This window comes from Hylobates moloch, unplaced genomic scaffold, assembly GCF_009828535.3.
Source record: "Hylobates moloch isolate HMO894 unplaced genomic scaffold, HMol_V3 SCAFFOLD_5, whole genome shotgun sequence".
In the NCBI taxonomy this organism is placed as follows: Eukaryota; Metazoa; Chordata; class Mammalia; order Primates; family Hylobatidae; genus Hylobates; species Hylobates moloch.
Genome location: NW_026652280.1, coordinates 89,954,488 through 89,968,059, shown reverse-complemented (window position 1 = coordinate 89,968,059; position 13,572 = coordinate 89,954,488). Strand labels below are relative to the sequence as shown.

The 13,572-nt window shown below is 51.3% G+C and overlaps 1 protein-coding gene across 1 annotated transcript in view; it reads left to right on the top strand.

The window, feature by feature from the left end:
* The window catches only part of SHANK2 (SH3 and multiple ankyrin repeat domains 2), a 677,887-nt gene that overhangs the window by 107,059 nt on the left and 557,256 nt on the right, over positions 1–13,572 (top strand). The window lies entirely within an intron of this gene.

Below are 13,572 nucleotides of genomic sequence, written 5' to 3'. Positions count from 1 at the left end.
CATTCTTGGTTTTTCCTAGAAAAACTTTCTCTCTGCAGATTCTGTTTAAGGACGTTTTCATTTTAAGGATGTTTTCCTGTATTTTGTTACTTTTTCTGTGTTATCAGTTGGATCCTTTATTTCAGGGATAGTAATAATTCCTATATTGGATTTTCCTTGTTCATATCTGTTATCTTTTTCTCTAATTGCTTTAATTGCTTGGCATTTTTCTGCTTGTTTGCCGTTTTTTTTTTTTTTTTTTTTTTTTATTGACAGAGAGTCTCGCTCTGTTGCCCAGGCTGGAGTGCAGTGGTGCAGTCTCGGCTCACTGCAACCTCTGCCTCCCGGGTTCAAGTGATTCTCCTCCCTCAGCCTCCTGAGTAGCTGGGATTACAGGCATGCGCCACCACACCTGGCTAATTTTTGTATTTTTAGTAGAGACAGTGTTTTGCCATGTTGGCCAGGCTGGTCTCCAACTCCTGACCTCAGGGGATCTGCCCGTCTCGGCCTCCCAAAGTGCTGGGATTATATAGGCGTGAGCCACTGCGCCTGGCCTGCTACGATTTTCTTGAGCCTTTAATTGTTGTGTTCTCAGTTGGACCCGTTCTAATTTTTGTGATGTCTAATTTACTGTAGTCATGCTCCTTGGAGTTTTTGTTTGTTTCCATAGCCCTGCACTCTCTCTTTTTGAAAATACTCTCTTGAGTTGTTTGGTAGGTTTTCTGTCTTATTTTTGTCCTCCCTGGCATCAGGCATTCTTGGGGGCTTTTCTTCTTTTAATTGTGGGGAGTTTTCATGCAGCTCGTAGACTGTTGGAGGTTTGCGTGCCGCCTTTCTTGCTGTGGTTCATTTTGTGTCTGTGTGGGGTCCCTGTGGCTTCCCTGACGTTTCTCCCTGTCTCGTCCCGGTTGGCTGTCAGCAGCTTGGGCTTTCTGTTGGTTCGCGTAGTGAGTTCCGTTTGGCTCCATCGTGAAGTTAGATTTGGCCGTCTGTTTGCCTTTGCAGATGAGCAGGCCCAGGGCTGGGAGAGTGGAGTCCACGTGCAGGGCCTGGAATCCCTGTCTCTCCTGAGACGTTGTATTAGCCCATTCTCATGCTGGTAATAACGACGCTGCTAACTACCCGAGACTGAGTAATTTATAATGAGAAACAGGTTTAATGGACTCACAGTTCCATGTGGCTGGGGAGGCCTCACAATTATGGTGGAAGTTGGAGGAGGAGCAAAGTCACATCTTCTTGGTGTTTGTTTGAGAAGGAGTCTCAGTCTCTTGCCCAGGCTGGAGTGCAATGGCACGATCTCAGCTCACAGCAATCTCTGTCTCTCACCTCCCAGATTCAAGCAATTCTCCTGCCTCAGCCTCCTGAGTAGCTGGGATTACAGGCACCCACCATGACACCCGGATAATTTTTTTTTTTTGTATTTTTAGTAGAGAGGGGGTTTCACCGTGTTGGCCAGGCTGGTCTCGAACTCCTAACCTCAGGTGATCTGCCCACCTCGGCCTCCCAAAGTGCTGTCAGCCTTGAGGTAGACGGCACTGTGAGCATCTTTGTTGAAGGATAACACACCTGTCCACAGGGCATGTGTCCCATACACTCAAACGGAACGCAGCGTGTAACCTGCAGGTGGAGGAAGGCGTAGGACACCAGCCAGCCCAGGGAGCCCCACTGCTCCCTCCTAGTCATGAGGAAGGTTTATGCTTAATCCCAGTTTACATATGGGAACAGGGTGGTCAGACTTCAGAGCCAGTGAGGGGCAGAGCCACTGTCCTGGGGGCATCCAGCCTTGGGCCTTGAAACCTGCTGGATGGAAGCTCTGGGATGCTGGCATTGGGTGTGCCACCAACTGCTTGGTACTGGGCTGATTTGCACCTGCAAATCGAATTCCCGGCAGGAAGGCGGCCAGCAGGCAGCGCTGAGTGGGAAGCAGCCCCGGCCCCAGTTGTCCTGGCATGAGTCAGAATCACGTCCCCCTCGCCATTCACTCTACACTTTTGGGTGAGGGTCTGAAGGTCTGAGCCTTGGGGTTCCACCTGTCAGGACACAAACACCACTTGTGAAGTGAGCCGTTGCGGGTTGGCGTCCAGCCCGGGGAGCACCCACAAGGAGCCCATTACTGTTTTTGTTCTCCTGGGTCCACCCTCCTGCTGGTGCTATCCACACTCGGAGGCTGTCATCAGCCACGTAGAAGGGAGGCCGCAGTCATCTCGGCCAGCGAGGTGCTCCATCGGCACTGGGGCAAGGGTGTCGGGAGATCAGGGGCCTTGTACACCTGGCCGGGCCCTGCCTCCCTGCCTGTTTGACGCTTTCCTTGGCAGGGTAATCTTTCCCTTGCAGGGCAGGGGCTGTTTCCGCAGCAGGTGTTCTGCCCACTTTGCTAGAGGCACTGGAGACCTGTTGGAGTGATGGATGGAGCCACAGCTCTGCTCCAGCCCAGATTTAACCTACAGCACCTCCTCGTGAAAGTCAGGGCCTCCTCAGGGTTTAGTCTCTACTCATGGGAGCTTGGTTGTTTCTGGAACCTTCTGAAGACGACTTTTCTTCACTCTGTTCAAACAAAGCCCCTGGAGGCTGAAACCAGAAATCCCCCGGGAGTGAGCTCTCAGCAACAAAGCAGATACTGTTCCCGTGTGAGAAATCCCGTGTGGGGCTGAGTCCTCTGTGTAGCCAAGGACACGAGACAGTTCCTGGAACCCTGCCCGGAGGAGCCAGCCAGGAGCTGCCGAGTGAGTCTGCACCGAGGCCCCAGTGCCCACCAGCTGGGAGTTGGTGCTGGAGAAGCACCTGGGCGGCCCCTCTTCTCCCCCGATGCCGCCCCTCCTCCCCTGCTGTCCTGGCCTACTGCTGCTGGCCGAGTGAGTGCTGTTTCTGAGCCTCACCCTCCAGTGGGACTGAAGCTTTAAGTCATTGAGTGAGAGCCTCTAGCAGTGCTCACGACCCTTCAGGCACAACCGGAGCCCTCACTTGAATAGTCTTGTGTGGGTGGGCTTCCCGGGCCACGCAGGGAGTGGTGGGGTGGGCTCTGGGCACAGGGAGGGCAGCATCTCTGCGCCCTCTCAAATGCACAGTGGTGGAGTGCTGGCGCCGGACATTCAGCGTGGCCTTTAAAACAAGTGGCATGTGCCAAAATCAATACAAACTACGGTGAGCTCTGTTATTTCTGGGGGAACGTGAATGAGGAAGAGGGAAGAAAACTGGCCCCGTGGCCCGAAGTGGTTTCTCTTTTAATCCACAGTGAATGCCACGTTGCAAGGAGAGCAGAGAAGAAAATAGAACATGGCTGTGGCGGCCTTTCTCAGGCTCTCCTGGGGTGTGTACGTCAGCCCCGTGTCCGCCTCTCCCCGAGGACTGGCACCGAGTAGCTCAGCTGAAGCTGTCACTCTGAGGGCCGATCCTTGTGACCTGGCCCACCTCCCGGCAGACACTTCGGGAAAATGAGTGTCTTGTTCTGTGCTTGAGTCAGTGCTTCCATTTATAAAGCACATGCATCTTCCAGTGGGGTACTTCATTTAGGAAAAAGCATTTGCACTGCCATCCTGACCCCCTCAAAGACCATGCATTGTCACTCACCCGTCCTCCCTCTCTCCCCGCCTGTACAGTCACTCAGAATCCCCACTACCTTTGCCATGCTGGGAGGGCCCTGCCCTCTCATTCCCGCTGTGCTGCTTCACCCTGTGGCACGCACCTGCTGACGGGGATGTCCTCTCTGTCTGCTGCTTTCAAATGGACTCTCAGATTTTTCTTTTTCTTTTTCTTTTTTTCTTTGAAATAGGGTCTTGCTGTGTCACTCAGGCTGGAGTTCAGTGGTGCAATCACGACTCACTGCACCCTTGGCTCAAGGGATCCTCCTGCCTCAGCTTCCCAAGTGCACATCACCACACTGGGATTTTTTTTCCTTTTTAGTAGAGACAGAGTCTCACTATATTGTCCAGAGAGGTTTCCAACTTCTGGGCTCAAGTGATCCTCCCACCTCAGCCTCCCAAAGTGCTGGGATTACAGGCGTGAGCCCCCGCGCCCAGCCGGATATGCTTGATTCCAAAGTGGCCTTGGCCCATCTGCTTATTATTGTGGGTTAAAATAGAACCCCAAGAGCAAGCAGGTTTCACCTCTTCCGCCTTCAGGATTTAATCCCCTCTTTTTGGTCCCAGGCACGTAATGACTGCATTTGCATTTTGTATTTGAGGATTCCTCTACTTTTGAATGTTGGGAGGACTCTACCTGTCCTGGCAACGTCTGAGCCTATCTTCCCCTCCTGTACCTGGGGGGCTGGCTCCTCATCCTCAGAGGCCATGAGGCGCCTGCCCATTGTGAGAGGGGGGCTCTGGACGGCCGGTGCAGGGGTGGTTTGTTACTGTTAGAAGCTGCATTTGGGTGCTTTGCTGTGTGTGTGTGCCCCCCCCACCCCCGTCCCCCGCCCCACCATTGTGACAGGGGGTGTGGTTCGTTACTGTTAGAAGCTGCATTCGGGTGCTTTGCTTTGTGAGTGCGCCTGCCCATTGTGAGAGAGGGCTCTGGACAGCTGGTGCAGGGGTGGTTTGTTACCCATAGAAGCTGCGTGTCGATGCTTTGCTGTGTGTGTGTCTGAATCCTTGTTCCTGGCCCCTGAGAGGTGAGAGCTGGGTGTCTTCTTCTAGGAGTTGATGGAGTCCATAGCCTGGGTGGTCATGATCCTGAATGGCAGCCTCTTAATTCCACTTCAAGAAGGTTTGTCCTTGACTCCCTCGGGTGGATTTTTCCAGACAGAAAGCCGGTTCTGGTCAGATTTACCTTCTGCAGCATTCTCTTCAACACCTGGGCCTGCTGGGGAGTGGGTGGCAGGAGGGCTCCTCGGCCAGGCCTAGCTCCCTGCAGCCAGCACCCTGGCGGTGATAGAATTTCCATTCACACAGCATCCACAGTCACATCTCCCACCGTAGCCTCCCTTGGGGGTGGGGCTGGGCCTTATTTCCCCCCGACACCTTCTCAGTTGAAAGCCCAGATGCCCCTCAACTCAAGTTGTGCAAAACCAATGCTGTGACCCTGATCTTCCCTAGGAACCTCCAGACTTGGCCCCACTGTTATTTGCTCTCTTAGATAGCAGTTACCTTTTTTTTTTTTTTAAAAGGACTTTAAGGATTTTAATCCTTTTTTTAAAAAAGGATTTTTTTTAAAAGGACTAAAAAAAAGCTTTCTTTTTTTCAAAAAGTTTTCTTGAGTTATAATTTATAAATTATAAGATTTACTTACTTTAAGAATACAATTCAGGGCTGGGCATGGTGGTTCACACCCGTAATTCCAGCACTGTGGGAGGCTGAGGTGGGTGGATCACCTGAGGTCAGGAGTTTGAGACCAGCCTGGCCAACATGGTGAAATCCCATCTCTACTAAAAATACAAAAAATTAGCTGGGCATGGTGGTGCATGCCTGTAATCCTAGCTACTCAGGAGGCTGAGGCAGGAGAACCCCTTGAACCTGGGAGGTGGAGGTTGCAGTGAGTGGAGATCGCACCCCTGCGCTCCAGCCTGGGCAACAAGAGCGAAACTCCATCTCAAAAAAACAAACAGAAGAATACCATTTGATGATTCCTAGTGGAGTTGCTGAGTTGTGCACCTGTCACCACCATCCAGGTGTGGGAGGTTTCCATCCCCCCCACCAAAGCTCCCTTGTGCTGGGTTGCAGTGTATCCCCACTCCCACTTCCAGCCCCTGATGACTAGCAAGCCACTTTCTGTCTGTGTGGATTTGCTTATTCCAGACACTTCATAGACACGGAGTCAAGCAACGTGTGGCCTTCTGTGCCTGGCTTCTTTGACTCAGCATAATCGGCTTTTTTGGGTATAAATTGAATAGGTACAAGTGCATTTTTATTACATGGGAATGTTGCATAGAGGGTAAAGTGTGGACTTTTCGTGTGACCATCACCTGAATGATGTACTTCGTACCTGTTAAGTAATTTCTCACCCCTCACCCCCCTCCCACCCTCTGAGTCTCCTGTGTCCATCATTCTGTGCTCTGCATTCCTGCACACACATTATTTAGCTTCCGCTTATAAGTGAGAACATTCAGGATTTGAGTTTTGGTTTCTGAGTCCTTTCATGTAAGATAATGGTCTCCAGTTCCATCCCTGTTGCTGCAAACGACATGATCTCCTTTTTTATGGCTGAGTAGTATTCCGTCGTACATATGCACCACGTTTTCTTGATCCAGTCTTGGTGGACACTGAGGCTGAAGCATGACGGCTTTGAGGTCCATCCCCAGGGTGGTGTTTAGCAGAGCCTTGTTGAGCCTTGTTCTGATTCCTGCCATCTTGCATGGAGGGACCACATCTTGTGAGTCCGTTCCCACTTGATGGTCAGCTGGGTTCTTTCCACTTTTTGGCCGTGGGGACCATCTTTGATTCAGCCGTTGCAACCAGAATGTAGGCGTCCTCCTGAGCTTCCATCTCTACAGCTCCTACAGCCAGTCCCTCCCTAAGTCTGGTCACTGTACCTTCTAGACCCCTGCAAGCCTGTATTGTTCCCTCAGTCTTCATCACCACCCCACCCTTCCTGTCGTCTTCCTCTTGGGGAACCAGGACAGCTTCAGACCAGACTGTCAGAAGTTCTCCAGGTGAGGCCTCGGGTGGTTGCGTACATGTGAACACCGTGGCCACCGCTGAGTCCAGCCCTCCTGTGACTTCTTCCCGGTCTGAGGATAAAAATCAGGTCCTCCCTGGCCAGGCACAGTGGCTCACGCCTGTAATCCCAGCACTTTGGGAGGCTGAGGCAGGTGGATCGCCTGAGGTCAGGAGTTCGAGACCAGCCTGGCCAACATGGTGAAACCCCATCTTTACTAAAAATACAAACATTACCTGGGTGTGGTGGCCAGTACCTGTAATCTCAGCTACTCAGGAGGCTGAGGCACGAGAATTGCTTGAACCTGGGAGGTAGAGGTTGCAGTGAGCTGAGATTGTGCCATTGCACTCCAGCCTGGGTGACAAAAGCGGGACTCCATCTCAAAAAAAAAAAAAGAAAAAAAACATGTCCTCCCTAGTCTGGGCACACACCTATTGGAAGTGTGCAAGTCAGTGGATTTTTTTTCCTGAGGATTCCGTGGCTCTATGGCTTCTCCTTTCTTCGCAGGGGGATTTCACGGCTAAGTGCCTGGGGGGCGGCTGGGCAGCAATTCCTCTCCACGAGGACAGCTAGTGCAGGCTCTGGTCATCCTTGTACCCCATCAGCCGGCACAACCGAGTGAATGCTGGGTATCTGGCTATGGAGTGAGTGAATTCATTTAAACCCTTGCCTCTGTGGGGTGAGGCACCAATGGCTTCACTAAGCCTGAGATGACGGGAGAGGGTCTTTGCTTGGAATCTTCTGGGGTGAGGGTCTTCGGGGATAGCCAGCCTGAGGTATGCATGAACTTGGTGCATTGACTCAGCAGAGAAGGCTGAGGGCTGCAGGAGCAGTGTGTGTGAGGCAGCAGAGGTGGGCAGTGGGCTTCCAGGTGTAGGGTCATGACAAGGAGGCCATGGTTGTGTTTGATGGGCAGAAGTTTGGTACAGAGCATGTGACATCGTTTATATTTGAAAAGGGTAATCTTGGCCTCTCTGGTGAGAGGAGAAGGATAAGAAGAGATGGAGGCCCCAGAGAAATGGTGCTGGAGGCTGGGACCCTGGGAAGGGCAGGGAAAGCTGGAGACCCACAGACACTTCCCTATGACAAAGCCGGTGGGGCTGTCCTGGAGAGAGGATTTAAGATGTGAGGGCTGCATCTTTGCAGTTTCTCAGCTCGTACCTGTAATCCCAGCACTTTGAGAGGCCGAGGTGGGCGGATCATTTGAGGTCGGGAGTTCGTGACCAGCCTGGCCAACATGGTGAAACTCCATCTCTACTAAAGATACAAAAATTAGCCAGGAGTGGTGGTGCATGCCTATAATCCCAGCTACTCAGGAGGCTGAGGCAGGAGAATTGCTTGAACCTGGGAGGTGGAGGTTGCAGTGAGCCGAGATCGTGCCACTGTACTCTAGCCTGGGCGACAGAGCAAGACTCCGTCTCAAAAAAAAAAAAAAAAAATTGAGATGTAATATACATGCCGTATAATTCACCCATTGGAATTTTGCAAGTCATTGGATTTTAGGAAATTCACGGATGAGTGAGCCCATCACTACTGTGAATCTTGGGAAGCTTCCATCCCCCCAAGAGGAAACCCCACCCCTGCTGGCAGTCACTTCCCCTTCCCCCCGCTCCCCTCCCCAGATGCCTGCTCTGGCCATCGCCAGTGATGGAGTGGCACCGTGCGTGGACTGAGAGGGAATCTTTCTCGGTTCTTTGCCTCTCCTGCTGGAGATGAGCCCCTCCACTGCCACCTGTGCTGCGTCCAGTGCCCACCCAGGGCCTCCTGCCACGGAGGGGCTTTCTGCACTGTCAAGTCACCCAGTCCACTGAGAAAGGTAAAAGGTCTCTTACCAACGAATGTAGCCGGGAGCAGTGGTGCATACCTGTAATCCCAGCTACTCGGAAGGCTCAGGCAGGGGCATCACCTGGGCAACATAATGAGAGCCCTTCTCTAAAAAAAAAAAAATACATAGTTTTCCTTTGGGCTGCCCTTTCAGTTTCAGATGTTTTGTTCCAGAATGTTCTCTCCCAGCTGCTTGTTCGCTAAATGAAATTCTTCTGGGATTATAGACTTAATTAGAAGTTTAGGTGTATGTGGCCTTGACGTAAGCACATTTTCTGCCCTAAAAGAAAAGTCACCAAAAAGGTCTTGGGCAGAAGATGGTAACATGATAATGATCTTTATTCAAAAACTTTGAGTCCATGGAGTGTGGCCCAACACTGACTCCTGCCTAACCAGGGAGGCCCCCTAGACCACTCCACTCTATGCTTCCACCCACCTATCCACCCATCCCCTGACCCTCCAACCCATCCACATCCCCCCTCCACTCACTCATCCATCCATCTAGCCAGCCAGCCAGCCAGCCTGCCTGCCTGCCAGCCATCCAGCCATCCATCCATCCATCCATCCGTGCATCCACCCAGCCACCCACCTACCCAGCCAGCCAGCCAGCCAGCCAGCCAGCCGTCTGTCCGTATGTCCATCCCTCCATCCCTCTATCCCTCCATCCGTGCATCCACCCAGCCACCCACCTACCCAGCCAGCCATCCAGCCAGCCAGCCAGCCAGCCAGCCATCCATCCACCCACCCAGCCACCCACCTACCCAGCCATCCATCCATGCATCCACTCATCCTCCTACCCACTTCACTCCGCCCTCCCTCCATCCCTCCATCCATTCATTCACCAATCTATCCATTCTCTTGATTATAGAAAAACGTGGTTAGGATCTTTGGTCTCCACTTTGAGTAGTCCCGCCATGTCCTTTGTAGTATGCATTTGGATTACCTCTTGGGGAGGTAGAAGGCCTGGAATCTGATTTCCTTTGTGGTTTCATTAACTGGTTGCTAAGACCAAAGAGAGTGCTGCTCCCCAACCCCTCAGCCCCTCAGCCTTCCCTCTGCCTCCACTGTCTTTGTAATACAGCAATGAAAACTAGCCTCCCTGTGCTTAAGAGGAGTGGTTTACACTTGACTATTTTAGTCAAGGAACTGGTAAGTTACAAATTGTTTAGAACAAAAGGGAAGGCCCTGGGGCCCTCCAATGAAAGTTGCCATGGAAAGTCAAGCCTTGATCATATTGGTTATTATTCATGTCACAGGGCATCCTCGATAAAGGCAGAGAAGGACTTTATTTTCTTACACATCATTTAAAGCAAATATTGTAAGGATTATATGTGGACCCTTCCTCTGTTACATATTGGGTTCGTGCTTTGTGTATGGGAGAGATTGGCCCAGTTTGCAGGGTCTTCGTAGCCTGCACATAAAACGTCTGACTTGAGGTGCTCTTCATCCTTAGCTTAGAGTTAATACCTACTTAAATCTCATGGAGAAAACAATGTATGGGAAAAGTGGCTTTGGTCTGGAATTACTACAAGTTCTGTAGCAAAGCTCTGTACATCCCACACTGTGGGGGGAGTATTGTGGTTTGGGGCCATGCTGGTGAGGAGCAGCTGTCACCTCTTTGCTGATATCCCAAGTTGGTAAGGCTTATCCAGAGGATGGCAATACCAGGGCTGCAGATAATCAGTTTTTACTTTTCTGTGTTAAATCCAAGGGTGGGGCTTTTTTCCAGCATCTTTGCTCTGAGGTTGGACCTGGGCGATTACTCCGGCCTGGCTCCAACTCTGCCTCCCTGCCAGCCTCCACCATTCCCTCGCTGCCCTCCCTTCTGGGCGGACAAGGCCTCCCGCACCACAGCTTCCGAGCAGCATCTGCGTCCCGGCAGCAGCCTCACTCGCCTCTGTGGCCTCGTCTCTAATCCACTTTCTGACCTCCTGCTGGCTTAATCTTCCTGACTCATGGCTCCGTCTGTGTGCTGCCAGGATGGAGTTGGACTCATTAGCTCAGCCTCAGGGACCCCCTTAATCCCCGCTCCTCCTCTTGCAGATGTGAGGCTCTGGGAACGATCTGGCATTTTTGAAGCATTCCTCTTTGGGCCTGGGGGTGCTAATGCTGCCTCCTGGAGAACATCAGGAAGAGATGATGTGTTTAACATGCTTACGAGCCAGACCGTGGGCGCATAGTAAGTGTTTTGTGTCTGCAGTCAGGACTTTTTAATTATAACTCCCCCTCCATGGCTGCCTGTTACTTCACTTCAATTTATAGCTCCTAAAGGGACTTCTCTGGCCAGCATCTGGTCTCTACTTTACAATGGCTGTGCCTGAAATCATGGCTATGAAAAGAGGAAGATTAAGTCACCCCCAAGGAGTCCATGGACCACTGGCAGAACCAAGCAGTGTCTCCCAGTTTAACATCACCTTGACAATAGCAGAGACAGACAGGCAGCCTCTTACTAATCGCCTGGAGATACAGTCTGCCCAGCACTTCGCCACAGCATCCAGTGGCTGCCATGAAGCTTTCACTGTGTGAAAAATGTTCTAATTGGAAAAACGAATCCACAGCTACATTACCCTTTATTGGCGTTTAAACATACAGAAGCACTAAGCCTGACTCCCGCACCTCAGCACCCTCCGACCAGGCTGTCCTTCTGAGTCGAGGTCACCCCGCATTTCCCCGTTCCATTGACATGTCTGATTTCAGCTTCGTGTGTTACCCATGCCAGGGTTTTAGTGTTTGCCACTACAAGTACCAGCCCAATGGGCCTCTGTCCACAGTAAGAAGTATTATTTCATTTGGATAACCGCATTTGGGAATAAACCTATCATAGTTTGGGGTGACCTTGACGTTGGTTATTTGTCAGAGGCGTGCAAGTACACGGATTGCACGTGAACAGCTATCAAAGGCCCGAAGATGCCTGCATGCACCTTTCTGTGGCCCCTGCCAAGCTTGTGTTTATGATGGGCCCAGCTACGCGGGATGCTGAGGCAGGAGAATGGTGTGAACCCCGGGGGGCGGAGCCTGCAGTGAGCCAAGATCGCGCCACTGCACTCCAGCCTGGGTGACAGAGTGAGACTCTGTCTCAAAAAAAAAAAAAAAAAAATGCATCATGCAGAAATTGATGATGACAGAAGCCATAACTGCGGAGGAAATTCTGAATGTGAAATGCGCTTCTTTGTAATGAATGATGTGCTCAGAAACTTGGATTTCTTTCCGGCTTTCTTAAGTCCTTGCTGAACGCTGCTTACACGCGTTTGCAGAGCTGGCATCTTGATTGTCCCCGAGGTCTGCGTTTCTGGCTCCAGATCCTGAATAGGGAATGTCCCCATGGGGCCACGACCTGAGATGCTCTGGCATTTCCTCCCCCTTGTTCTCTTGGCTTTTCTCGGGCTCCTTGGGTAGAAGTCAAGAGGAAGGTGGATGTAAGTCTCACCTGAGGAAGGTGAATTAGCAGATGCCGTAGAGGTGGAGGTCCCTGAATCCATCTGTGTAATCCAAGCCTTGTGGATGGACCTTTCCACAGCCTTCATATAACCCACGGCAATAAGATCTATTTTATATGGTATAATATGTACCATTTTCTCAAGCTTTGTCTAGACACTCCCTCGCCCTCACTACAATCTTCCAAAATCAACCGTCATCATCGCCATTTTACAGGGCCCAAAACAGATTTGAAAAGCAATTTAGTCTCTCACAGGAAACTCTCTTGCTACATTGCTGTAAGTCAAAACAGCCTTGCCCAAGAAGCTCCTGTGACCCTGGCAGGCCGGATACTTTTCGGCGCTGGTTTGCTGATCCACCGTTGTTTATGTGTCTTACTCATCAGTGTGGACATGTCCCACCACAGTCAGGTGGTGGCCCTCGGTGGGTTGCAGAGACGTGCCCATGGTCATTCAGTGCTGTGGGCTAAGTCTGTCCCCCACCAAAATTTCTATATCGAATGAAGTCGTAGCCCAGGACCTCAGAATGAGACTTTATTTGGAGATTGGGTCTTTACAGAGGCTATCAAGTTAAATGAAGTTCTTAGGGTGGGCCCTGATCCCATTGGACTGGAGTCCCTTATGAGAAGAGGAGGTGAGGACGCAGATACGCACAGAGGGACAACCACCTGAGGACACAGAAGGCAGCCGTCTGCAAGCCAGGAAGAGAGGCCTCTGGAGGAACCAGCCCTGCAGACATCTTGATCTCAGACTTATGGCTTCCAGAGTGGGAGACAATAAATGTCTGTGGTTTAAGCAGCCTGTTCTGTGGTGCTTTGCCACAGCAGCCTGAGTGACTCATAACTCAGCATAAGTGGCAGACTCAGGCCAAATGCAGCTGCCTCAACCTGTCTCCAGTGCCCGCGTTCTGCCCACAGTCCAGTAGTCTCAGTTCTTAGCCTCTCACCTTGCAGAATACTTGTAACTCATGTGAACCAAGTGTGAGTGACCTTCCCTTACTCTCTCCATTTTTTCTTTTGTTTTGTTCTGAGTCAGGGTCTTGCTCTGTCACCCAGGCTGGAATGCAGCAGTGCAATCATAGTTCACAGCAGCCTCAACCTCCTAGCTGAAGGGACCCTTCTATCTCAGCCTCCAGAGTAGCTGGGACTGCAGACACGTACCACCATGCCTGGCTAATTTTTTAAATTTTTTATTTTTTGTAGAGACGGTTTCCCTATGTTGCCTAGCCTGCTCTTTGGTTTTGATTTGAGCTTGACCATGAACTGTACTAAGAGGGGTGTAGGTGTATCACTCGGTCCAACAGCATGGCCAACCCTAGCTCTGTGACTTACAACTCTGCAGACCTCGGTGGTGTAGCCTCCCCTCGTAGGATCGTTGCTGTAGTTAACGGTCTGCATGGTCCACTGAGTACAAGCAAGGCTCAGTAGGCAGAAACTCCTGTCAGCCCCTCTGTGAAGTCCAGACCTTTCTTGACTGTTGGATGATATTACCGAGGAGTGTTCCATGTCTGGAATGTTGATCCAATGCCGTTCAGTGCCATCCACGTTTACTAGCTCTGGTTTGGTTATGCAAAGAAAAAGACAGAAATGGCTGGGCATGGTGGCTCACACCTATAATCCCAGCACTTTGGGAGGCCGAGGCAGATGGATCATGAGGTCAAGAGATGGAGACCATCCTGGCCAACATGGTGAAACTCTGTCTCTACTAAAAATAAGCTGGGCGTGGTGGCGGCATAGTCCTAGCTGCT